This window comes from Haliotis cracherodii, unplaced genomic scaffold, assembly GCF_022045235.1.
Source record: "Haliotis cracherodii isolate W230 unplaced genomic scaffold, xgHalCrac1.p SCAF_9, whole genome shotgun sequence".
Taxonomy (NCBI): Eukaryota; Metazoa; Mollusca; class Gastropoda; order Lepetellida; family Haliotidae; genus Haliotis; species Haliotis cracherodii.
The window spans coordinates 30022122-30049651 of record NW_027266343.1 but is presented as its reverse complement, the minus strand read 5'-3'; the positions used below and the strand labels follow the sequence as shown (position 1 = coordinate 30049651).

At 40.5% G+C, this 27530-nt stretch overlaps 1 pseudogene; it reads right to left on the bottom strand.

The window, feature by feature from the left end:
* Positions 1-27530, bottom strand: part of LOC139452815 (5-hydroxytryptamine receptor 4 pseudogene) — a 90316-nt pseudogene that overhangs the window by 40264 nt on the left and 22522 nt on the right.

The following is a 27530-nucleotide window of genomic DNA, read 5'->3' as shown; positions in this document are numbered from 1 at the left end:
TTTAATGTTGTACACTTCAAAGTCGTAAAAAGGCCATTGAAGATGGTCACTGAAATTCTCATAATAATTTAGATAATTATACGGTAAGCTCAAGGTTCAAGGATTTGCATCTGTCTAGTATACAAAGGTATGAGGCCAACATAATATTATTGTTCCATTGTTTAATTCGAGTGACGTCAACTTTTCCTGATAAATTTGGTAAATATAATACCAAGATAAATATATTCAATTGCTGAATACAATTTAAACTCTCCAAAGATTGATGCTTGATATTACTGCAGAAAATAATTCTGCCAGGTATTTCCCTAAGAAAAAAAAATTCTGCCAGAAATTTCTGTAGAAAAAGGTCATTTAAAGCATCTCCAGATTAAACTATCCAATGATAGAACCTTATTTCTCCTGAATTTAAACAATCCTGCTAAATATTACTGCAGAAAAAAATTCTGCCAGAAATTTCTGTAGAAAAAAAAAAATTCTGCCAGAAATTTCTGTAGAAAAAAAAAATACTGCCAGAAATTTCTGCAGAAAAAAAAAATTCTGCCAGAAATTTCTGCAGTAATGCATTTTCTGAGCCAATTTTTGAGCTTGTAAACATGTGTACACACTGGGACACACATTATTGGGATTCGTCTCCCCGAGATCTTTCCAATGATATAAAACATGTTTTTGTAGCTCGCTTCCTTCTGTGTGGTCAAGTTCGGACTCCTGGCCATTCCTAAGTTGTCCCGCCCTGCCTTATAGTGAGATTGGGATTTAGTAGTAGTAGTAGTAGTAGTAGTAGTAGTAGTAGTAGTAGTAGTAGTAGTAGTAGTAGTAGTAGTAGTAGTAGTAGTAGTAGTAGTAATAATAATAATAATATTTAAAAAAAATTCAACAGCCTGAAGCATAATAATTTTTTTCAAGAATTTTCACAATATCAGATGGGCGGTCCTTTACTTTTGACCATCAGTTTATACGGCGTCAATTCGGCTGGCCAAGCCTGTAATGTGGAGACAATTATTTCCCATTTAATTCTGTCATCCACAAGATGTTTGACATTTAGAGAGTGTGTTTCTGGAACTGGGTTGCGGCAACACTGAAGTGTGCTCTGGTCAGTCGGGCACATGCACATCCGATGTCATGGTTACTGACAAACGCGTCTCCAGGGGAACCGCTTCCCTTGCCGATTTGGCTTTAGGCCGCCATACAAATTAAATGTTAAGTAATAACCAAACAAGCTTTGAAATCATAAAAAGAAGACTATTGAATTTTTTAACCTGAAAATATAACATTCTCCTTGGGGGCAATGTGCTGGTTTCGCTAATCATCAATTAATCGCGTCTTTCAATGTGTGCTTCCGGTGACTTTATGAAAAAAGATATAAAGAGCAGAACAGGATGTACGTATATAATACGAATAAGTATTACGGAGATATAACGAATAAAACCGTTAAACATATTTTGACACATGTAACGTCCGTAATGAGTAAATCTCAGAGACTCTCTTCATTTTCCGAAACAGCAGTAATCTAGACTTGTCAACTATTATAGACTTGCATGGGCTGTATAGGATATATTTGTTTCAGGGTCGGTATGGCCGACTACATTAGCGGGTATGTCGAATAAAACAATGATAATGGATACAGAGGCTAAACCAGATATAACGTACATGTTGAGTAAAAATGATTGAACAGTTTCACGGATGTTTGGATTAAGAGCTATATTATAGAGGAATACTTACACATAATGACATATATTGGCGGGTAAACTATAGAGGGTGAAACGACGCTTATGCAAAGAATATACCGGGGAAAAAGATATACAGTAAACTACAGTCAAAGGGGCCACCCATTTTAGTTCGTTATAACTGTAGAACGTGATAAGCATATATACTGAAACACGGTTATACAGGTGTGGAACATACAGGTTATACAGGTCTGAAAATCAGATACCGAGGAGAATGAAGTTCGTTATTCTCGTTGAAAGTAACGTTAAGTCGAAGTCGAAGATGAGAAAGTGCATTTGGTTACATGGTGTGCGTGGGATCTGTATTGGTGGTCGAGTATGAGGATGGGTGAGTGAGTGAGTGGGTGGATGGGTGGGATCTGTATTGGTGGTCGAGTATGAGGATGGGTGAGTGAGTGGGTGGGTGGGTGGGTGGGTGGGTGGGATCTGTATTGGTGGTCGAGTATGAGGATGAGTGAGTGAGTGGGTGAGTGGGATCTGTATTGGTGGTCGAGTATGAGGATGGGTGAGTGAGTGAGTGAGTGGGTGGGATCTGTATTGGTTGTCGAGGATGGGTGAGTGAGTGAGTGGGTGGGTGGGATATGTATTGGTTGTCGAGGATGGGTGAGTGAGTGAGTGAGTGGGTGGGATCTGTATTGGTGGTCGAGTATGAGGATGGGTGAGTGAGTGAGTGGGTGGGTGGGGTCTGTATTGGTGGTCGAGTATGTGGATTGGTGAGTGAGTGAGTGAGTGTATAATGCACACATAGCATGGGGGAGTCGAACCTGGGATTACCAGCGTGTGAGCTGACGTTTTCACAATTAGGCTATCCATCGTTCCGTGTGACAATTCGTTGTTATTCAGCACCAGTGAATAAACCGGGTCATCTTACACATACGTTTCGATTACAGACAAAATGCAAATGCAAAATGATTGGTCCGACAAAAATGCGCTCGGAAAGAAAACCTTGCTTCCACAATGTAAGGTCTCTTGTCTGAAATGCACGTGTTACATTACATGCCGTCCTTGAAGTTTTGACGCTATCTGACGTTATTGAAGTCATCTGAGCTGGGTATGCTACAGGCAGAACGTGCCTTTATTGATCTCTCTGTTCTATATAACAGCATTCAGTTGACATCCTCGTTCCAGAGCTGTTCTGAAACAGCCTATACAGGATGACGCATAATGGTGCATAATTCAACGTTCGAGGCCCTTTGAACATTCACTGGATATGTGTTTAGCACAGGAAAAACTGTAGAAAGTCAAACTGTTAATCCGGAAGGTATCGTTAGTCCAGATTAGCAAATGTCCGGATCCTGGTTATCGGGCACTTTCTTCAGCAGTATTTCTGGCTCTGTTGTTACCAATGGGGATGACCATTGGATATTCGCGGGGATTTCATTTTTAAAACTTATTCCAGAAATAAAATGGAAAAAGGAATTTGTTGACAGGATTTACGAAAATGAGATTGTTCGCCGGATGTCCTGAAAACTTGTATTTTGAAATAAGTTGTGAATTTTGTTCGCGCTGGTACCAAAAAATTACTGCTTGTTTCGATGCATTGACCGAAATAATATAAAAGGGAGATATAAAATATCAGTGGTTAATGTCAATCTTAAAATAATTGATGTTTAAGACGTATTTACACTTACTGAGGTAACTTCAGAAACTTGCCTATGAATGCGATGCTAGAGTTGGTCAAGGCCAAGGCTATATTCTTTCCCCCAACTGGACAGTGAACAGGTAATATATAATTTATTATCAGTACTCCTATGGTGATTTTCTTTGCGTGTGTATCAGGTGTGATAGCTAGTTTTTCTTATTCGTTTAATATATCAATCATATCATTAACCGAAATATTTGCTGTAACGAACCTTTAATCCCCCGGTGGTCCTTGGTAGGGAGGTTTCAGCTGTAAAACAGCCAGTTAAACAACGGAGAAAACCGGAAGATGGCGAGAGGACCGAGTCTGTCGTACAGTTACATAATATCAGGTAAAAGTTGTGAGTGAGTTGTATTTTACGCCGCTTTAACGACAGCCCGAAACGATGCAGGTCTTAGTCGTTTACCACTTTGATGAAATCCACGAACACGGGTTTGTTTCTGGTACGCCTAAGGGTCGCAACTCTACAAAGTGAATATGACTGCCTTAGATGATTGAGCCATCCATGATGAAACGTTCGCGTAGACGAACCCCCTGCATCAGTTTGGTCGGCTAATGACATTTGCGCATTTAAAAATGAAAGATAAACCGTAAAAGCGATTATTCAGGTTTATCTCTTGGCAAATTAGTAAAACGTTATACCGTGTCCATTCATTAATGTTTTCTTTGCAAATCACAGTCAGTCCCCTCACTGGAATTCCGGTGAACAATGAGTCACCAGTATCAAGCCCGAAAAGCGATTGCAGTCTGTGCTACAGGACAACTGGCGTTTACCATCATCTCTGGTAGTCACTTGTTTGCCTCATCCAGACAGGCCCAAATACTGGCTGTGTTGCTTATGTAATCACGTGACACGTAAAAGAACAAAATGGCTGCTGTCAGGTCATCGTCGAGTGACCTAGATACGTATGTCCCGGCAGTTCCGTATATCAAGTTAACATCTCGATAGGTAGACATCCTGATTACCATGTTATCACTAACAGAAAGTGGTAGTCGTCCTGGAGGTCATGCTTTAAGGGTGGTCTGTCCCGTGTCATGTGACCAGCAACAGTTAAAATCGCGGGAGATCTCGCGGGATGGGAATATAGACCATTAAGGTGGAATACTGCTGACTGCGGCGTGAAACACCATTTAGTACAAAATCCACTCGCAAATCTCTTAAAATATAATACACTGTTCTAATCCTATCATAAATAAGACGTAAATGGCGCAGAAATTCCACACACAGTCGCACTCCAATAAGGTGGCGACAGGGGTGATTGATACCGTCATTTTACGTAAGTTAGCTGAAGTATAATACCTAAAAACAAAATTAAATGGAAACGAAAATAAAGAATAGCTCACCATTATATAACCTTTTTTTATTACGTTCCAAAGACACCGACCGTAAATACAATGCAGATCAAACGCCGGACTTGTCATTACCCATCAACTAGAAGCCTTCACGTCAAACCCAAGGGAAGAAATGCAACGTTTTGTCCATGATATGACGCCGAGGAAATAAAGCGTTTCAAGATATCAAACAACGGATTATTACCAACAGAAGAGCATCCCAAGACCGTGCATTTGTATTGAGGATCAAACCAAAATACCTTTATTCCTTCAGATCAAAATTTAAATTCTTCCACTATATGAACAATCCATTAAAACCGCCAGCCAGGACGAGCAATGAAAGAGCATCAAAGGTAAGTTCTTTTTTGCTGGCGTCTTTGTATATGGTTACACTATATGAAGATTTCTATTTCCGAACTAGGCCTTGCTGGTTAAAAGATGGATTTTTATATGCCTCCAAAAGACAGCCCTAGGTAGTTTCCGTAATAGAGTTTAGCTATCCATTGCTTCCGCGTGACCAGATTTTAACGGGTATATCAGAGCATGCCCACGTGTGAAACATAATGTTGATGTCATGTAGGTCTTAGTTGCTATAAAAGAGAGAGATGGGAGGGGGGAGGGGAGAAGTGGAGAAAGAAAGAGAAAGGGAGGTGGATAGTGACACGAACAAAGCGAGAGAGAGAGAGAGAGAGAGAGAGAGAGGGTTGGAGAAATCGAGAGAGAAAGAGAAGATAGGGTAGACTAACACCTAGTCTCAAAAATGAACATATTTTACAGAAGAAACAGTTGTTAAATTATAGTTATGAAATATAATAAAAAGGCGCCAAGAGACTTTTGCCAAACATTATAGACTTGCATGGGCTGTATTGGATATATTTGTTTCATGGTATGACAGACTAGGGAGTGGGCAGAGAAAAAGGATGGGAGAGAGTATCGGACATGGTGGCCCTGTCACGTTGGATGTCTGGCCGTGTCACATGGTGGCCCTGTCACGTTGGATGTCTGGCCGTGTCACATGGTGGCCCTGTCACGTTGGATGTCTGGCCGTGTCACATGGTGGCCCTGTCACGTTGGATGTCTGGCCAGACACATCTCAATCGTTCACAAATACCAAATAACAAGGTCTGGAAAACTTACTCGTTTGTGAACTGTTCTCGAACTGTTATTTAATAATGAAGCGTTTTAATTATATCCTGAATGCTGTAAGGTATCCTGACTTGAATAGCGAATAGCTTCTAGACCCTTTGATTCCTGTACTTGATGGGAGAGAGTTTACACGTGTCATTGAACCCGGCTCGGTGAGCCTTATAAGAACCTGATGAGATTATAGATTTTCATGAGGCATGTTTGTGAAATGAACACTTAAGCAATACCTCACATTATATGCACTCTGTGTACTTTTAAAAATTAAGTTTTGTAATTTCATAATCTATTATTGTTTTTATTGATTGCGTATTGATTATTTTCATTATGATTTTAAAACTAAATCCTAATTTATCTAGTCATACTCAGAATATTAGTATCGACGCTAGAATATTGATAGTGGTTGAAGTGTCAGCGGTTGTAAAGCGTAACCTTGTTAATACGGACACTCAGCATCGACATTACTCGCATTTACGGTTTCGGATTAACGGATCATCGATATTTGTTAGGTGTTGCTTCCATTCGCTTGGTCGGGGGGTAACGTGGCGCCAGGGCACAAATCCACCTTCCGATTTAACAAAGTTTTACCTTGACTACAACAAACATTATTGGAATTGATCCTCCAGGTACGAAGACCTCCTATTTCTGGACAACATAGCTACTGTAGCTACTGACACTGCTGCTATTGTATATCTATGATTGAGTGTTAACGTACCGCTATGATCGCTCTCCAATGTCTTTAGGCAATACTAGCTTAATTACTGTGTTTTCAACTATCAAATGTAAAATATAGTTGTGTATTGTCCCCCAAGTACCGACAGACAAAGGCAATCGTTACCTTGTTACTTTACGTGATGGAATTTTTAAGATACGGCCAGGCTTATCAACAATCAACAAGAGGCTGGAACATATCAACATCCTGACCTGCGCGTGCCCTGCCATAGAAACAGACATGTTGAGCCGTGCATCACATCAGTCGATAGTCCATGTACGCATTGGACTGGAAAATATTTTTTAATTTGGATGAAAAGGTAATAATTTATTTATAGCAAGTCGAATTTATTTCTTTGGCCACCAATCCAAAACTCCCACCTAACAGCCTACAACCTACAACCCACAGCCTACAGCCTACTACATACAACCCACAACCCATAACTTTGAACACACAACCTACAACGCACAACCCATAACTTAGCACACACAACCTACAACGCACAACCCATAACTTAGCACACACAACCTACAACGCACAACCCATAACTTAGCACACACAACCTACAACGCACAACCCATAACTTAGCACACACAACCTACAACGCACAACCCATAACTTAGCACACACAACCTACAACGCACAACCCATAACTTTGAACACACAACCTACAACGCACAACCCATAACTTAGCACACACAACCTACAACGCACAACCCATAACTTAGCACACACAACCTACAACGCACAACCCATGTCAATCTTAAAATAATTGATGTTTAAGACGTATTTACACTTACTGAGGTAACTTCAGAAACTTGCCTATGAATGCGATGCTAGAGTTGGTCAAGGCCAAGGCTATATTCTTTCCCCCAACTGGACAGTGAACAGGTAATATATAATTTATTATCAGTACTCCTATGGTGATTTTCTTTGCGTGTGTATCAGGTGTGATAGCTAGTTTTTCTTATTCGTTTAATATATCAATCATATCATTAACCGAAATATTTGCTGTAACGAACCTTTAATCCCCCGGTGGTCCTTGGTAGGGAGGTTTCAGCTGTAAAACAGCCAGTTAAACAACGGAGAAAACCGGAAGATGGCGAGAGGACCGAGTCTGTCGTACAGTTACATAATATCAGGTAAAAGTTGTGAGTGAGTTGTATTTTACGCCGCTTTAACGACAGCCCGAAACGATGCAGGTCTTAGTCGTTTACCACTTTGATGAAATCCACGAACACGGGTTTGTTTCTGGTACGCCTAAGGGTCGCAACTCTACAAAGTGAATATGACTGCCTTAGATGATTGAGCCATCCATGATGAAACGTTCGCGTAGACGAACCCCCTGCATCAGTTTGGTCGGCTAATGACATTTGCGCATTTAAAAATGAAAGATAAACCGTAAAAGCGATTATTCAGGTTTATCTCTTGGCAAATTAGTAAAACGTTATACCGTGTCCATTCATTAATGTTTTCTTTGCAAATCACAGTCAGTCCCCTCACTGGAATTCCGGTGAACAATGAGTCACCAGTATCAAGCCCGAAAAGCGATTGCAGTCTGTGCTACAGGACAACTGGCGTTTACCATCATCTCTGGTAGTCACTTGTTTGCCTCATCCAGACAGGCCCAAATACTGGCTGTGTTGCTTATGTAATCACGTGACACGTAAAAGAACAAAATGGCTGCTGTCAGGTCATCGTCGAGTGACCTAGATACGTATGTCCCGGCAGTTCCGTATATCAAGTTAACATCTCGATAGGTAGACATCCTGATTACCATGTTATCACTAACAGAAAGTGGTAGTCGTCCTGGAGGTCATGCTTTAAGGGTGGTCTGTCCCGTGTCATGTGACCAGCAACAGTTAAAATCGCGGGAGATCTCGCGGGATGGGAATATAGACCATTAAGGTGGAATACTGCTGACTGCGGCGTGAAACACCATTTAGTACAACATCCACTCGCAAATCTCTTAAAATATAATACACTGTTCTAATCCTATCATAAATAAGACGTAAATGGCGCAGAAATTCCACACACAGTCGCACTCCAATAAGGTGGCGACAGGGGTGATTGATACCGTCATTTTACGTAAGTTAGCTGAAGTATAATACCTAAAAACAAAATTAAATGGAAACGAAAATAAAGAATAGCTCACCATTATATAACCTTTTTTTATTACGTTCCAAAGACACCGACCGTAAATACAATGCAGATCAAACGCCGGACTTGTCATTACCCATCAACTAGAAGCCTTCACGTCAAACCCAAGGGAAGAAATGCAACGTTTTGTCCATGATATGACGCCGAGGAAATAAAGCGTTTCAAGATATCAAACAACGGATTATTACCAACAGAAGAGCATCCCAAGACCGTGCATTTGTATTGAGGATCAAACCAAAATACCTTTATTCCTTCAGATCAAAATTTAAATTCTTCCACTATATGAACAATCCATTAAAACCGCCAGCCAGGACGAGCAATGAAAGAGCATCAAAGGTAAGTTCTTTTATGCTGGCGTCTTTGTATATGGTTACACTATATGAAGATTTCTATTTCCGAACTAGGCCTTGCTGGTTAAAAGATGGATTTTTATATGCCTCCAAAAGACAGCCCTAGGTAGTTTCCGTAATAGAGTTTAGCTATCCATTGCTTCCGCGTGACCAGATTTTAACGGGTATATCAGAGCATGCCCACGTGTGAAACATAATGTTGATGTCATGTAGGTCTTAGTTGCTATAAAAGAGAGAGATGGGAGGGGGGAGGGGAGAAGTGGAGAAAGAAAGAGAAAGGGAGGTGGATAGTGACACGAACAAAGCGAGAGAGAGAGAGAGAGAGAGAGAGAGAGGGTTGGAGAAATCGAGAGAGAAAGAGAAGATAGGGTAGACTAACACCTAGTCTCAAAAATGAACATATTTTACAGAAGAAACAGTTGTTAAATTATAGTTATGAAATATAATAAAAAGGCGCCAAGAGACTTTTGCCAAACATTATAGACTTGCATGGGCTGTATTGGATATATTTGTTTCATGGTATGACAGACTAGGGAGTGGGCAGAGAAAAAGGATGGGAGAGAGTATCGGACATGGTGGCCCTGTCACGTTGGATGTCTGGCCGTGTCACATGGTGGCCCTGTCACGTTGGATGTCTGGCCGTGTCACATGGTGGCCCTGTCACGTTGGATGTCTGGCCGTGTCACATGGTGGCCCTGTCACGTTGGATGTCTGGCCAGACACATCTCAATCGTTCACAAATACCAAATAACAAGGTCTGGAAAACTTACTCGTTTGTGAACTGTTCTCGAACTGTTATTTAATAATGAAGCGTTTTAATTATATCCTGAATGCTGTAAGGTATCCTGACTTGAATAGCGAATAGCTTCTAGACCCTTTGATTCCTGTACTTGATGGGAGAGAGTTTACACGTGTCATTGAACCCGGCTCGGTGAGCCTTATAAGAACCTGATGAGATTATAGATTTTCATGAGGCATGTTTGTGAAATGAACACTTAAGCAATACCTCACATTATATGCACTCTGTGTACTTTTAAAAATTAAGTTTTGTAATTTCATAATCTATTATTGTTTTTATTGATTGCGTATTGATTATTTTCATTATGATTTTAAAACTAAATCCTAATTTATCTAGTCATACTCAGAATATTAGTATCGACGCTAGAATATTGATAGTGGTTGAAGTGTCAGCGGTTGTAAAGCGTAACCTTGTTAATACGGACACTCAGCATCGACATTACTCGCATTTACGGTTTCGGATTAACGGATCATCGATATTTGTTAGGTGTTGCTTCCATTCGCTTGGTCGGGGGGTAACGTGGCGCCAGGGCACAAATCCACCTTCCGATTTAACAAAGTTTTACCTTGACTACAACAAACATTATTGGAATTGATCCTCCAGGTACGAAGACCTCCTATTTCTGGACAACATAGCTACTGTAGCTACTGACACTGCTGCTATTGTATATCTATGATTGAGTGTTAACGTACCGCTATGATCGCTCTCCAATGTCTTTAGGCAATACTAGCTTAATTACTGTGTTTTCAACTATCAAATGTAAAATATAGTTGTGTATTGTCCCCCAAGTACCGACAGACAAAGGCAATCGTTACCTTGTTACTTTACGTGATGGAATTTTTAAGATACGGCCAGGCTTATCAACAATCAACAAGAGGCTGGAACATATCAACATCCTGACCTGCGCGTGCCCTGCCATAGAAACAGACATGTTGAGCCGTGCATCACATCAGTCGATAGTCCATGTACGCATTGGACTGGAAAATATTTTTTAATTTGGATGAAAAGGTAATAATTTATTTATAGCAAGTCGAATTTATTTCTTTGGCCACCAATCCAAAACTCCCACCTAACAGCCTACAACCTACAACCCACAGCCTACAGCCTACTACATACAACCCACAACCCATAACTTTGAACACACAACCTACAACGCACAACCCATAACTTAGCACACACAACCTACAACGCACAACCCATAACTTAGCACACACAACCTACAACGCACAACCCATAACTTAGCACACACAACCTACAACGCACAACCCATAACTTAGCACACACAACCTACAACGCACAACCCATAACTTTGAACACACAACCTACAACGCACAACCCATAACTTAGCACACACAACCTACAACGCACAACCCATAACTTAGCACACACAACCTACAACGCACAACCCATAACTTAGCACACACAACCTACAACGCACAACCCATAACTTTGAACACACAACCTACAACCCACAACCCATAACTTAGCACACACAACCTACAACGCACAACCCATAACTTTGAACACACAACCTACAACCCACAACCCATAACTTAGCACACACAACCTACAACGCACAACCCATAACTTAGCACACACAACCTACAACGCACAACCCATAACTTTGAACACACAACCTACAACGCACAACCCATAACTTAGCACACACAACCTACAACGCACAACCCATAACTTAGCACACACAACCTACAACGCACAACCCATAACTTAGCACACACAACCTACAACGCACAACCCATAACTTAGCACACACAACCTACAACGCACAACCCATAACTTAGCACACACAACCTACAACGCACAACCCATAACTTAGCACACACAACCTACAACGCACAACCCATAACTTAGCACACACAACCTACAACGCACAACCCATAACTTAGCACACACAACCTACAACCCACAACCCATAACTTAGCACACACAACCTACAACCCACAACCCATAACTTTGAACACACAACCTACAACCCACAACCCATAACTTAGAACACACAACCTACAACCCACAACCCACCCACATGGCCCAAGAGGATCCCAAGTTACAAATTGTGTATTCACTCACATTCAATTGTTTTACGTTATTCCATGATGTGGTAAACCCATCGAGAAACAGCAAGTAGATCAGCCAATTTCTCACTTTTAAGTCTATTAATGAATTTAACCACACTAGTTATTTTATAACATATATAACTCCATACATATGTACATAGTAGACGGATATCGTGGTATCGTGAACACGGGATAAAAACGTGGTATCGTACCCTACATCAGTCGCACATAAGGACGGAGTCTTTGTATTTACCACAGAATACGTATTGTTTACCAATACGGACGCCATGTTATCAATTACCAAGCAGCCACAATTAGGTATCAAATATAAGTTCAGGATATATTTTAATAAGTTACGTGTAATATAAAACAAACAAGCAAATCGAATCTGACAAATAAACTGCCGGACAAAAGAAAGTGTACACTTGAAAATCGAGTTTGACTAAAAAATTCAAAAACGTTATCAAAATGGTATCTGTATGTGGTGTCTGTGAACAAATCCAAACTGATTAGTAAAATACCTGCGTCATTCTGCTCAATACATCACCATCCAATGACCATTTCTTGTTTAGCCACCATCAAACATGGGTGTATACCTTCTTTTGCCCGGCAGTATATACACTCAAGTCAGTTTGTTTGTTTGTTTCTTGTTTAACACCGCACTCAGCAATATTCCAGCTATATGGCGGCGTGAATAATCGAGTCTGGACCAGATCAGTGATTGACATCATGAGCATCGATCCACGCAATTGGGATACGATGACATGCATCAACCAAGTCAGCAAGTCTGACCACCCGACCCCGTAAGTCGCCTCTTACCACAAGCATAGTCACCTTTTACAGCAAGCATGGGTTGCTGAAGACCTATTCAACCCCGAATCTTCACGGGTACAAGCCAAATGTAATGACTCCATGGTACACAAGCAATATTCTTCGAGGGTCTGTACACTCAAGTACTTCAATCTTGTCCAGGCTCCTGGCAGTTTTTAAAACACTTGTTTATCTTGCAACTCGCTGCGCCCTATCCAACCGTTTATAAAATTGACATCGGCTTAAAACTCCAACAACCCGAACATGTACAAGTAAAGATGCCATTAAAGACAGTATACGTTTACATATGGTGTAAACTGAAGTAGTATGGTTGTAGAGAGGGAACATCGCCTTCTCGCCTTCAATAACAGCCGCGATAAAGCGATACAGTGATAACACGAGACGAGAAGGCGAGAACACGAGATGACGAGAAAGAGAAAACACGAGACAAGAAAGCGATAGCACGAGACGAGAGAGTGATAACACGAGACGAGAAAGCGAGAACACGAGACGAGAGAGTGATAACACGAGACGAGAAAGTGTTAACACGAAACGAGAAAACAAAAGCACGAGAAGAGAATGTGATATGAATTTCGCTTTCTCGTCTCGTGTTATCGTTTTATCGCTTTCTCACGGCGTAATTGAAGGCGAGAAAGCGATGTCCCCTCTCGGCCACCATACAGAAGCGCACAGACCCAAGCCAACTTCTGGTCTTCTATTCGGTGACAACAGGTAAGGACAACGTTGTAGGAAGTCATTCACCTGAAGAGCCAAAGTGCCAACACGTACTGCGACCAAAGGAACCTTGAACTTTGGAATCAGATTCTCTCTGACTCTCGAGGGTGATCATCACCTTCATCCAAGGACCTGCTTTTGGCGGTATTATTCGCCCACATCGTCTCGTCAATATTGTGAAATATTAGTCGACGCGCATATAGCGTTAAGAGTACAATACCGTTATTCCGACCCGTTAGTACGGAAAGCTGCCTTATGGACAATGATGCTGGTAATGCCTACCCATATAAGGAAGTGTCACAGTAGTAGAAATATCTGAAGCATGATTTCGGATATTTTACTCGTGTGATTAAGTGCGTAACAAACAAGAAAAACGAATGCATCAGAGATTTCAAAAGTGGATCGAATTTGAAGCATGAATTAGTTGAATTGAATATGTGAGAAATGATGATTTGATAGCGCTTTTAGGAATATTCCGTTTCTAGAATGTCTTTCAACAGTAGCCTTAACATGTTTGGATTTGAACTCCTGCATGGGCGAACGCGAACAACCGATGGGACAAGGGGTTGATTTTTAGGCCTAAACTTATTTTTTGCATGTTTGTCGTTTTTCGGTCGAATTTGAGCAGTGCTTTATGAAAGACAAGACATTTTCATTATTTCTGATGTTTCTCCAATGAGGTGTAGTCACATCGTATGGAAACTGACGAACAACAAATTCCTTTATTTTGGCCTTAACAGTTTTCTGGTTTTAAAACTCTGTTTAAAAGGCCCAATGTCGGAGTAATTCAATTAATTTTATCAACTAAATAGGTTTGAAATGAGATCATTTATTGCTTAAAACCACTTAATGCATTCTGTCGTTGGGTATTTCGAGTCATTATCTCAAAGTTAGCCTATTTATAGCTTTCAGCAGAAAAACAAATCAGCAATTATCTCATCTTGATCATTCCCTAATTATATACGGCTGAGTCGAAATTACACGCCTACAGCAGGGACGCGACTGACAGCTACTGTCTTCATCCCGGGTTATAACCGCTGGTGCCAATTGCCATTGGCGTTGAACTTTTGGCCGGACATCGGTCAGCGTGAACCTTCGTGAACACAGGCTGCAGTGGTGGGACCCTGAAGTAACCGTGTTATAGGGCTCTGGGAGGGTGTGATGTGATATGCGTGCGTGCATTATCGTACTGTTGCCATATTACGGTGTAATATATTATTTCCCTTAGAGCACATATGGATCAGTTGATCTGAAACCTGTTTGATGTTGTGTCTCACTGATACTTTGGAGGAGGCGCCGTTTTTCAATATATTTTGTATGTTAATCATTACATTAAAAAAATATTATCGATATTTTTAATCGATTTTTAATGATAAAATTACAGTTGATATCATTGAATAAAGTAGCTTTCAGCAGCTGAAAGTTTGAATGCGTGTATGTGTGGCAGTTTTCAAATATATACTGCCGGACGAAATATACACTTGAAAATTGGAGTGACCAAAAATACTGCAAACGTAAGATCCAAAACATCACCATCGAATAACCATTTCTTGTTTGTTTCATTTTGAGCCACCATGAAATATAGGTGTACACTTTTTCCCCCCGATATTGTGTACAGACCTCCTGGTACAATGAACTTGACCTGCGTCTTTGTGGACACGAAAGGCCACTAATTATATCCCAGTGACGTCATGAGGTTTCGCGTCACCCTCATCTGTTTCTATTCATTACAGGTTACATAGCTCACGGCTGATTCACGCAAAGCTTTCATTTGGCTTTCGATTCCTGCCTATGACACGGCCCCTCGACTGTATATCCGCTCACGAGAATGTTGAAATGTCGCACTTTTTCCAAAGTGAATGAGTACGCCGGTTTTAGAACGTTACTGGCTATAATCCATCGGGAAAACCTTGAATAAACTTCACAGACAGACCCACATAGGGATTTCCCCCGGAGTTATCGACGCGTGAAGCCATAACCACTTTAACCACTAGGCCAACCAACGTCCAGTCTCGGTTACCACAATGTCGTTTCCAGTTTCAACAACGCCACTGTCGTCATTGGTTACGGGAAGGGTCGATTGGTGACAAAAACAAATTCTCTAGCCTGTGTTGTTGAATAAGAAATTGATCCGAAAGACATTTGACAATCGTAGTAAATTTATGGGTAAATGTGGCAACAGTTGCTAGTAAATAAAATTTAGAGAAACAAATACGTTTGACCTCAGCCCCTGCGCAGTTTGTTTACACAGTTAGTGAAACGTTTACCGACATCGCCGCTACACTTGCCATGCAGAGTAAAATATATCTAGCTTTTATATACAGTTTTTTTCAACTGCTTCCAGTATGGTGAGGATAAAAGAGTTTTATCAAACTGGATATGATAGAAGGTTGTAGAGTGACTGGTTGGAGGTGCAATCGTCGCTGGAGGGTTAAACATATCTCGGCGTACGTTACATGGGATGCGGATCGTGATATAACTGTGTCGTGTGAGATTCGACAGACCCCATGATAGCTCCACATTCATCAAATACGCCCCACTGTGTCCCATATCAGTCAGATAAGTACCACTCATCTGTCAAATACGCCCTATTCTGTCCCATATTAGTCCAATAAGCACCACTCATCTGTCAAATACGCCCCAAACTGTACCATTTCAGTCTAATAAGCACCACTCGTCTGTCAAATACGCTATATTCTGCCCCATATCAGTCCAATAAGCACCACTCATCTGTCAAATACGCCCCAAACTGTACCATTTCAGTCTAATAAGCACCACTCATCTGTCAAATACGCCCTATTCTGTCCCATATCAGTCCAATAAGCACCACTCATCTGTTAAATACGCCCTATTCTGTCCCAAATTAGTCCAATAAACACCAATCACCTGTCACATATGCAAAATATCAGTCCAATAAACACAACTCATCTATCAAATATTCCCCATTCTGTCCCAAATTAGTCCAATAAACACCAATCACCTGTCACATATGCCCCATTCTGTCCCATATTAGTCCAATAAACACCACTCATACGACAAATAGTCCAGCTCGCCCAAAGTGAACCTAATATCAGTCCACTACGCCCATATCATCTTCAGAACAGTCCAATACCCTCATATTATCTTCAGAACAGTCCAGTACGCCTATATCACCTAAAGAAGAGTGCAATACGCCAATAACACCTAAAAACAGTCCAATAAGCCCATATTACCCTAACAACATCCCAATAAACCCATATCACCAAAAGAATACTCCAATACACCCATATTACATAAAGGACAGTCCAATACGCTCATATTACATAAAGGACAGTCCAATACACCCATATTACATAAAGGACAGTCCAATACGCCCATATTACATAAAGGACAGTCCAATACACCCATATTACATAAAGGACAGTCCAATACGCCCATATCACCTAAAGGACAGTCAAATCCACCCATATGACCTTAACAGCAGTTCAATACATCCATATCAGCAAAAGAACACTCAAATACACATATCACCTAAAGGACAGTCAAATCCACCCATATTACCTTAACAACAGCCCAATACACCCATATCACCAAAAGAACACTCCAATACACACATATCACCTAAAGGACAGTCCAATACACCCATTTTACCTTAACAACAGTTCAATACGCTCATATCATCTTACGAACAGTCCAGTACGCCCATATCACATTAAAGGACAGTCCCATCCGCCTATATCACCTTAAGACAGTCCATTACGCCCATATTACCTCATAAACAGTCCAATACGCTCACCTCAGTCATGTCCTTCCAATACGTCCCACACTAACCCTTCCACCCAGTCAACTTCCCCGCCCCATATGGAATGAACATAACTGATGCATGAAAGGTCTTGGTTATCTTCACCGGGACGGGCGCGTGTTGTTCATGTTTAGTGCGTGTTTCCAGTTGTTGGCGTGTTACCTGTTTTGGCAACCACGACCAGTAGGCCCTTCAATATAGAGAATACACCAATATCAGCAAATACCAAATGATAAAATATAATGTAAACGTACGTCAGAAACACGAGTGGAATGAATACACACATACCTAATTAATGGAAGATATTTGCTTTGTCTTGTCAAATGATATACATTATCTCATCGAGTGACCTGGCGAAGTGAAAATGTCATCTTTCCAGGACACATGAGATATACGTGACAAGAAACACACAAATATTTTATAGATTTATGAAGTATTTTCATCCCATGAAGTTCATGATCTTACTCTGAAAACCATATTGCCATTGAGGCAGAAAGTAGTTCAAGCAGAAAAATGTTCTTTTCTCGAGTGGAAAAGATTGATGTATTGAATTTCATATTTATGTGGGCAATCGAACACTGGACTTCACTATGACGATTAAATGCATTCACCACAAGACCCCCATCTTCATGTTTCTTCACTATCATTATCACCATGTAATTATCACCAGCATCATCATCCTAGTGGTCACTAAACATCAACTTCATCATTCAAAGCAATTAATGTCATGGTTCAAGGGTGGGTTGCGTGTTTCAGCTCATCTTTAAAACGGGTACAATTAATTTGAGTTTTCGGTGTTATTGTTGGGAGAATGATGACGATGCGGATGATGATGACGATATGATAGTGGTGGTGATGATGATGATGTTGATGATGATGGTGACGATGTGATAGTGTTGGTGACGATGACGACGACGACGATGATGATGATGGTGGTGGTGACGACGACGACCATGATGATGGTGGTGGTGGTGACAATGTGATAGTGGTGATGATGATGATGATGATGATGATGATGATGACGACGAGACGACGACTATGATGATGATGGTGGTGACGATGTGATAGTGATGATAATGACGATGGAACCAGGTGCATGATTATACCCTGTACCACAGCTAATCAGCGTGGATGGTAGCCCATGCCTGGTCATGACGACTATTCACATCTGATGTACTCGCAATATTACTAACGGCGACTACGGCATAAAACAACGCTCACTTTACTACGGATACGTGAAAACGTAGATAAGTGGGGAAGTAGCAATATATAAAATCCAATAAAACGATCACACAGACAACAACGGCACCTAGCGGCATCAACAACAGTGGGGTAAAATATATTGGCATAATTGCCTCTAGGTATCCGAGGTATTCAAGACCCTCTGAGCGAGGTCATGCGGTGCGAACATACCGACGGCGGTAATTACACCGTCTTCCGCTGTGCCTCGGAGTGCATCACTCATTAAGTAACAATTGCTTGAGAGAACGTATTGTTTGATACGAGAGCTTCATCGATATAGAGTTAGGTTCATTTATTTCAGGTACTAAAATACGATGTAGAAAGAGTGCATGCATTGTGATAGTAGTGACCATCATTTATGCATGGTTGCTGTGAAATTATCCTTCCTGACTAAGTACATATACATATTGTATGCGAACATGACTTCATACGTTTCGGCCAACTTAATAAGAGGTCAGTGTTAGTACACTCGTATGTGAATAGATCAGGCTAGATGAATAAGTACGTATATTTCTTTGGCTTTCTTTGTTAAAAATGAGTTTGAATTTCTGTATTGGATTTAACAATTTAAAGTTAATTTCACTGAATAATGAGTAAGATTTTACGCCTTTTCTTAGCGATATTTAAGCAATATATATACCTTGACTGTGGAATCTATATTTTTTAGGCATATTGTAATTGTACCACGACAATGAGGAATATTTGATTATGATTGGTCAAAATTAGGTGTCTAATTCCATTCGATACCTCAAAACTATCCGGCCTCTTCATACAAACACGTTACGAATGAAATCATGGATCTATCGAGATGCATCTGACAATCGGTTGCAGATAAGATATTAGATGTGTATTCGTTTGATATGGAATATCATCAAATGATATGTGTCTCTCACTGGTACACTGCACAAGCACTGAGTCACAACAGCTTATCAAACATGATGAAATATATATATTTCATAATACCCACAATTAAGTATTGCGTACACTAACCCCTGTCACAAGAATCAGCAGTTTCTCATCTCGCGCAGGGCCAGCTCGTCTTCAGCTAAAAACGGCGGTATTGAGCCATACTTTAGGGTGTTTCCGTTGGCTAAAACGCTGGTTCCACATTAAGATAAGAGCTATCTAATCTACACTTTGTCTACCGCAAATAACAAAACACAGTAGGTAATCTCCTCATACAATTGCAACCTAGCTAACGATGATATTTTGATGTCTTCCCCACCTGAAGTCAATATTTCCCGGTGGTTTGAAATCCTGCACCGCGTCATGTCACAATACGTTAATAATATGGCACTTATTGTTACCCTGCCTGGCGCTCGGCATTACAGGGATCAAACAAGGACTGGTCGGCTCGGAGTCAGTATGCTAAGTCTGAGTGGGGTATTCATGTTAAACTGGGACATGGTATCTCAGAAGGCTTGCACTATAAAACCGGCAGTCGTCCGGACTAATACAAACATACATACACTAAAGCATGCACGTCGCCTAAGTGTAACAGTCTTGAACGCTACCGTAAAAACCCTTTTTCACCATCACCACCCCAACCACCACCATCATTATCACCTTCACCACAACCTTCAGTATTTCCTTCTGTTTAAAAGTACATTTACGAGGCTGTGAACATCGTGAATGGCCCAATACGTCACAGCGCAATGTTAAACTGCTGGAGCTAACGCGTAATGAAGCTATGCGTCAGAGAAAAGGTGACCACGTGTTGACGTGCAATAAAGATTGCCATTACTGGAAGCAGGCCGTCGCACATATCAGTAACTGTTTCTGACAAAGTGGTGATTGTGTGTCCTGACTGACACATGCCTATTGTTCAGGCCCTGGATTTGGCAGCATGTTAGCCCAGCAGAATGATAACCAGCAGGGTGACGACGTGAACTGTTAATGCACCACCGTCCTGCCATGCCTGCCACTTGCCTCTCTTTCGCCGTGCTGGATGGGCCACAGGTTAATAAGGTTACTCGCAAAGTCCTCGTGTACTTAACCAAAAATAGTGCAACGACACTGTAGCTCACCTCGATATGTGAGTGAGTGAGTAAGTATGGTTTTACGCCGCTTTTAGCAATATTCCAGCAATATCACAGCGGGGGACACCAGAAGTGGGCTTAACAAACTGTACCCATGTCGGGAATCGAACCCGGGTCTTCGGCGTGACGAGCTACCCCAACGCCCTACCTGGATATGTAACCAAGACTGCACTTTGTAGTTTATTGTCAAACAATGATTGTAACTGTATTGCATTGTTTCTGTTTCAGTGATTAGTTGTCAGGAATGTAGTACTGTATAATGTAAGCAGTTGTGAGAAAGTTACTATATTCAGATGCTTGTGTCATGTGTAAACGTCACCGCGGATTGTGATAGAGCGTTATGGATGCATGTGTAATCCTCTATGCGGTGAGGGCACTGTTGGGAAATTTCCAGTAGCTAGTTAGACAGTATATCAGGAGACAAGAGCGTGCCTCTCGTATCTCTCACACATTTTGCCTCTCATACATTTCATTACATCGTCTGCTTTTCATTACAAGACCAGCTTTCGTGTGAAGATCACTCATCACCCCGGATTCCCTACCTAGCCCCTTTTTGGAAGCCTGATCATCGTCGCCGCTGAATACATCACTATCACAGACTTTTGCTATCATCACTGTATTTGATGTATTATGCATTGCCGTTGGCTATTGTAATTCTACTCTATTGTGTACTGCCATTGTATTTGCTGTGCAGTAATTTGTATTGATTTGTAAACCAAGTGAAAAATGTAATACATTTGTTGATTGTGTACTATTTGTTGTTTGTTTGATGGTTTCACACTAAATTCCTTTGCGTACAGATTTCTGGGTTAACACATTGTTTCAATTTGGGAATCGACAAAAAACCCATTACCATTAAAATGTTTTCTTCATAAATGCCAAGGACGAAAGTATTAATATCTATGTAACGAGTCACGACATTTCCATCATGTTTCTAAATCTGCAAGAATGAGTGTACTTGTTGCAATGGGTAGTAGCTATATTAACTTTACACACACGATTCAACCTTGCGTCTTTACTAATGGGTACTATGCTGTTGGTTTGTTGGTTGGTTGTTTAACGCGCACTCAGCACTGTTCCAGCTATATGACGGTGGTCTGTAAATAAGCGAGTCTGGACCAGACTACCAGTGATTGACATCATGAGTATCGATTCATGCAATTGGGATCGATGACATGCATCAACCAAGTCAGCGAGCCTGACCACCCGATCCCGTTAGCCGCCTCCTACGACAAGCATAGTCGCCTTTATTACGGCAAGCATGGGTTGCTGAAGACCTATTCTTCAAGGATCTTCAAGGGTCCGTATTATCATGTAATACAAACACTATCATATGATAACTGATTTCAACAAAATATGATGTCACAATAAGGAAAAACATTCATGTCACAGTTTAATTTCCCTATGGAATTTCAGAGTAGACTATTTATTTTGAGAGTAAAAAGTCATTTTGAGAAAATTAATATATATATATATTATATTTTGGGCAAAAGTAAATAAGCAGTGGCCATAAATAGTCTTTTTTCGAATTCAATATATCGGAACATATATGTTGAGCCACACTCGAACTACACATGTATCAAATTCTATTACATGTTGAACAAAATGACACGGGAATGGCAGTAAATAGGTTTAAATGTGGCTGCAATGGCGGCGATTGGGGCCAAAGGTGTGCCGTGTGCAACGGAAGAATCCATTTTCATTGAACATGGGACTAAGTGGAGAGTGTCGCGGTACACGTGGAGCTCATTCTCTACGTGTAGTCGTCAGTGCTTCACGTTGACTGGCCCACGAGCAAACCGTGCTGTTGGTATCGATCCGCGGTAATTTCTATCAATTTTGTTTGGCAGTTACTAATAAAATCAACTTTCCTGAACCAATTGTGTAAATAAAGTGAATGAGTTTGGTTAAACACCGCTTTGAACTGTGACAGTTTTTTTCAGTTATATCACGGCGTGTAGCTTCATGTCAGAAGACAGCCCGAAGCGATGCAGATCTCAGACGTTTATCACTTTGATGAACCCACGGACACTGCTTAGGTGCTGACGAACCCCGAAAGATAACCAGGGCAAGTCTGGGATTCGAACCCATGATAGCGAATTGCGACGCCTTCAGTCGACTGCTTTCAGAAATGTTCCCGCAAAATCACAGCGGAAATAAAATATTTCGTTCGATAGATTGGCTGCATTTTCGGAACAATATTGTGTTTTAGGTACGAAATAAATTGTTTCGAACGTTCGACTGAAAAAGATATACTGTCTCAGACACAAATCCCAGCTTTTAACCCATTTCACATCCCACCCCAGCTAATATCAAATGGTCCAAGCCACAAACCTGTACCCCAAACGAGGAATCTGCATTTCCAAAGTGGTGTTTACATATTGACGAAGAACTGTCTGACCGTCTTCCAGAATAACACGTAAATAAGCCTTTGAAATAATTGGGAAATTAACGTTTATACTCCTCTACATCGATCCAACAGTACAAGGTTCATCCGCGACCTACAGGGAGCTTGACACTACTGCATTCAAGATATTTTCTCTTCAACGAATTCCAATATAATCCTCACATCATAAAAGCAATTCAGCAAAATAATGGTGCATGCATTGGAATTGGTAATAATTGACTTCATCTGCTATTGAAAACAAGCTAGATTGTTCCATAATTCCACCCTTGTTGACATTCTTCCTGTTACTATTGCACAAAGGCCACATTAAGTAGTGATTTTTATGCACAAACAAAAGTACTTGCTACATGCCGATTTAAAGACGTTCACGAGACATAATGTAAGGCCCTCCGTATTATTTTACCGTCCCGTTGAAAAGGTTTAAAAGGGGATTCTATATCCCCCATTTGACCTCTTGAATATATTTCATTCTGCCTTGGGAAAAATAACGATTCCCGTTTCATTAAAAAATCGCCTCTGTATTTTACGCCATCGTCGTAGAAGTAAGGCAAGCCTGCAGCTGCAACACTCGACTCTTGTAACATCAACCGTTACACTTCACCTACATAATATTCAATAAATCGCGCAAAAATAGGAGTTTTTTCCTATTTTAAACTTAAATCCATTGATACATCTTTATATAAACTTGTGTAATGAAGTATCAGAACGTGGGATAAAAAAGATTTATATGATGCTTGTTGTCGGTAATACTGTCACTACCCTGACTAATTTGTCTTTACATCGGAGAGCAAAATCAACAGTGAATTCTAAACGCAACTTTCATAAACAGGGTCTCTGCTGTACTCCATGTAGACTGACATTTAGTCCCAGAAATAAAGTTTTCATACTTAAAAATATATATCTACTTAATATAAAATATATCCAAATGGAACCCAGAACAATCCTTATAGAGGCAATCGAGACCTACCAAATCATTCTTGACTTGAGACTATACCTGACGACCTGGCCGTTTTCAGCATCAGTCTAGACGATGGAATTATGTCTTTATGAGTATGCGAATCATTATCTCTGTGTTATTTGGCTAATCTGTCAGATTGACATTCATAATTTTAAAAAAAAAATCTGTGTGTCAGCAAACAAACAAAGTGTCGTTAGGACTACTGGAATACTGGCTGGAACTGTCCATTTGTGTTTGTCTCAACTGGCGGCCGGTGTCGGTCGGATCAGCGTGATTATTAAAAACTTTCTTTTTTATAAGCAGTAAATATTTTCGGTCAGATAATGAAAACCATGGAAATAAAAAAGTACCCTAACACAACAAGAAGCATTAATCTGCGAACTTCTGCGTATTTCAGAGCCTAAATATACTGCCGGGCAAAAGAAAGCATACACTTGAAAATAAGATTTGATAAAACATTTTTTTACAAACGTTATCACTGCAAACAACTATAAACTTAAGTTCAAAACACAACTATGATGCCCGGTTTAAATACATCACTATCGAATAACCTTTTTTTTTTTTCATTTTAAGTCACCATCAAACATGGGTGCATACTTTCTTTTGCCCCTCAGTATATGGAGTCAAGTATCACGTCAAGGTCCATGGCAGGTTTTATTATGTTTTTATTATAAAACACTTGTTTAGCTTTGTAACTCTCTGTGCCCAATCAAACCGTTTACAAAATTCACAGCGGTTTAAGACTCAAAAGCCCTGAAAATGCATTGGTTAAGATGCGACCAACGAAATTTAAAAATAATACAGTAATTAAGACTATCAAGCCGTTTTAAAAATCTTTGTAAATGTACACATGTCGAAGATGTAACAGGAACGGTTTCAAACTGCTGCCGCGGTTACTCGAAATAGTATACAAAAAAAGCCTTAATGCGAGATCTGTTTAGCTCTGCTTGCCCCGTCAGTCACATTGACGAAACCGCTTGGCCGGCTTATAGAATTTTTCAGGCCATTTGAGCGCATGATCGTTACAAATATAGACGTCTTACCCACAAGACCTTACCCACCAACCCAGTGATGTGACATGGGTAGGGGGCTCAACGGAAAATGGTTCACCGTTAGATCGTTGTATCGAGTGTTTTATGTTTTATTAATACCTACGATATAGATATCTTCCGTGCGGTACCAGTCTCAGTTCTGATCTTTTCAAATATAGTGAAAATCGTTAAAGGAACTCATCAAGCGTTCACTACAGTCGCTGCTTAATTCCAAAACGACGCTTACATTATCGTGTTTTGTGAGTGTCAGTTGATGTTTCTGTCACATGGTCATAGGTTCCTGGCACGCAAAAGGGACGCAACGAATTGCGGCACCCTAAATTACAGGGCCACAAGTTACATTGAGATTTCGTTGTATTAGGGATTGTCTTGAGAATCCACAAGTATACAATTTAAAGGCGTGGTATAGAGTTTCTTTATTCTTCATCAGTATAGAGATATATTCAGTAGACAAGCAAAACAAGTGCAGCAAGTCTATTTTCACATACAAATCACGCATTGCTTTAACAATTATGTCACTAGATGTTCGGGAAGCGGGAACCATCTTACTATAAGCATCCGCATTGTTTGAAGGCCATGGTTCGTTATTTTATCTAGACATGTTTTGGTAATAAACGGATATTCTGTATTAACGAGTTTAACTGGATAAACGAGGTCTTGCAGTAGCTAAAGACTAACGGAACTTACTCAAAACAATCTCTCAGGTCTTAAACGTTGTGCAGAGTTGCATCCCTTGGACACACCAGGTTCGTGGGTTCGAATCCCGGTTCGCCCCGATTAACATTAAGCTGACACGCCATGATATAACTGGAATACTCTACATTCACCCCTTGCAAAACAAGATTGTTTCAGAAACGCAAAAAAACATTCAACATCAAGACGGACATATAAATCAACTGGTGGGACTTTACAACGTTTCATGAACACTTTCCTTGATAGGGAGTTTAGGACGTTCCGCGAACACATTCATTGACAGATTCACAGCGGTAATTATTTCTGTGATTTCGTATTTTCATTTCCTTCTGAATACGTAAGCAACGAATTTTATTACATTTTATTTCATTTTTTTTACATTTTAATATCCTCAATTTATCTTTATTCGTGTTACATGTAATAATCTACATTTAGCATGTTATTGACTTTCAGTGTAGTTATGAAGCGATATGTTGTGTGTTTAATATAAACGTAGCCACGTTCGTCTACACTGTTCCAAGTTTGCTGGGAATAACTCATAGGAATAAAAACACCATTAAATATAACGAAATTAAAGTTACCTCAAAAGTAACGTCGCAATATCATAACTGATCTGTTCGCATAAACCAAGTTTGATTCACTTCAAGGGGATAATACTGGGTTCCCCACCAACATGTAATCATGATCAGTTGAAAAACTAATTTCAAAGCATCATAATATAGTTTTATGCCTTGCTCAAAGAAATTCGTAAGATTCTCCATGACAGTAAAACTTTTCGTGTTTACGTAGGTAGGGCAAGTGTCTTATTTAATCAGTCATCCGCCAGAATCCCACACTTCTATTATCTACACACTTCCGGTTTTCTTCTTGAGCACACCGTAATTCGATCAGCCTAGTTCCCTGGGTATGCTGCGCGGGAGAGTAGCGCCAGCACAGCACACATAGCGAACCAGGAAGCAATTCGCGGTGTAGAGTTGCGCCCCTAAGGCGTGCCAGAAACCTACACGTATGATAACTCTGATTGGGCTTCTCTGTTTGCCGTGGTTTTGAATAGCAGATTGTCATCTGATTTTTGTATCTCTTTTTGTCTAAGTCTTAGCTAACCCGACACCCTCACGCACTCCCCTAAGGAGACAGAACTAGATTACATACGTCACAGACCCGTGAAGATCCGGGGTAGAACAGGTCTTCGGCAACCCATGCTTGCTGTAAAAGGCGACTATGGTTGTCGTAAGAGGCGACTGACGGGATCGTGTGGTCAGACAGGCTGACTTGGTTGACTGGTCTGGTCCAAACTCGATTATTTACAGCCCGCCGTCATACAGCTAAAATATTGCTGAGTGCGGCGTTAAACAACACACAAAGAAAACATACGTCGCACGACTGACAGGTGTAGATGAATATCATGTTTAAAAAACAGGTTTTACTGAGGAAGTCCGAAAAAATCTCAAAATCTGTCTGAAAATATTATCCCACCAAAATCTAAAATTTACGAGTCTTTCCAAAAAAGGAAATTTCAACATGTTTTTGAGGACTTCGTAAATCACGTCGTAAATCACGTCTAAAAACCATTACATCTACGCAGATGTACTTTCACAATTTCTTGAAAGGGATTAATAGAAACTGAAAATTCATCAAACTTCATAACACTGAACAGCCATCCGATAACCAAACAAACACACTCTTGTTTTTTCGATGTTCATAAAACTCCTCAAAACATCATCACTGACACATTAAAATACACTTTCTATACCCTTCTTGCAGCCAATAGCTTGCGCGTAGCCATGTCGATGCCAGTTTCAGTATTCACCATGTTTTAAGAGCGATCACATGGATGGAAACAAGGTATACAAGTATCATTAGATATGATTGATTG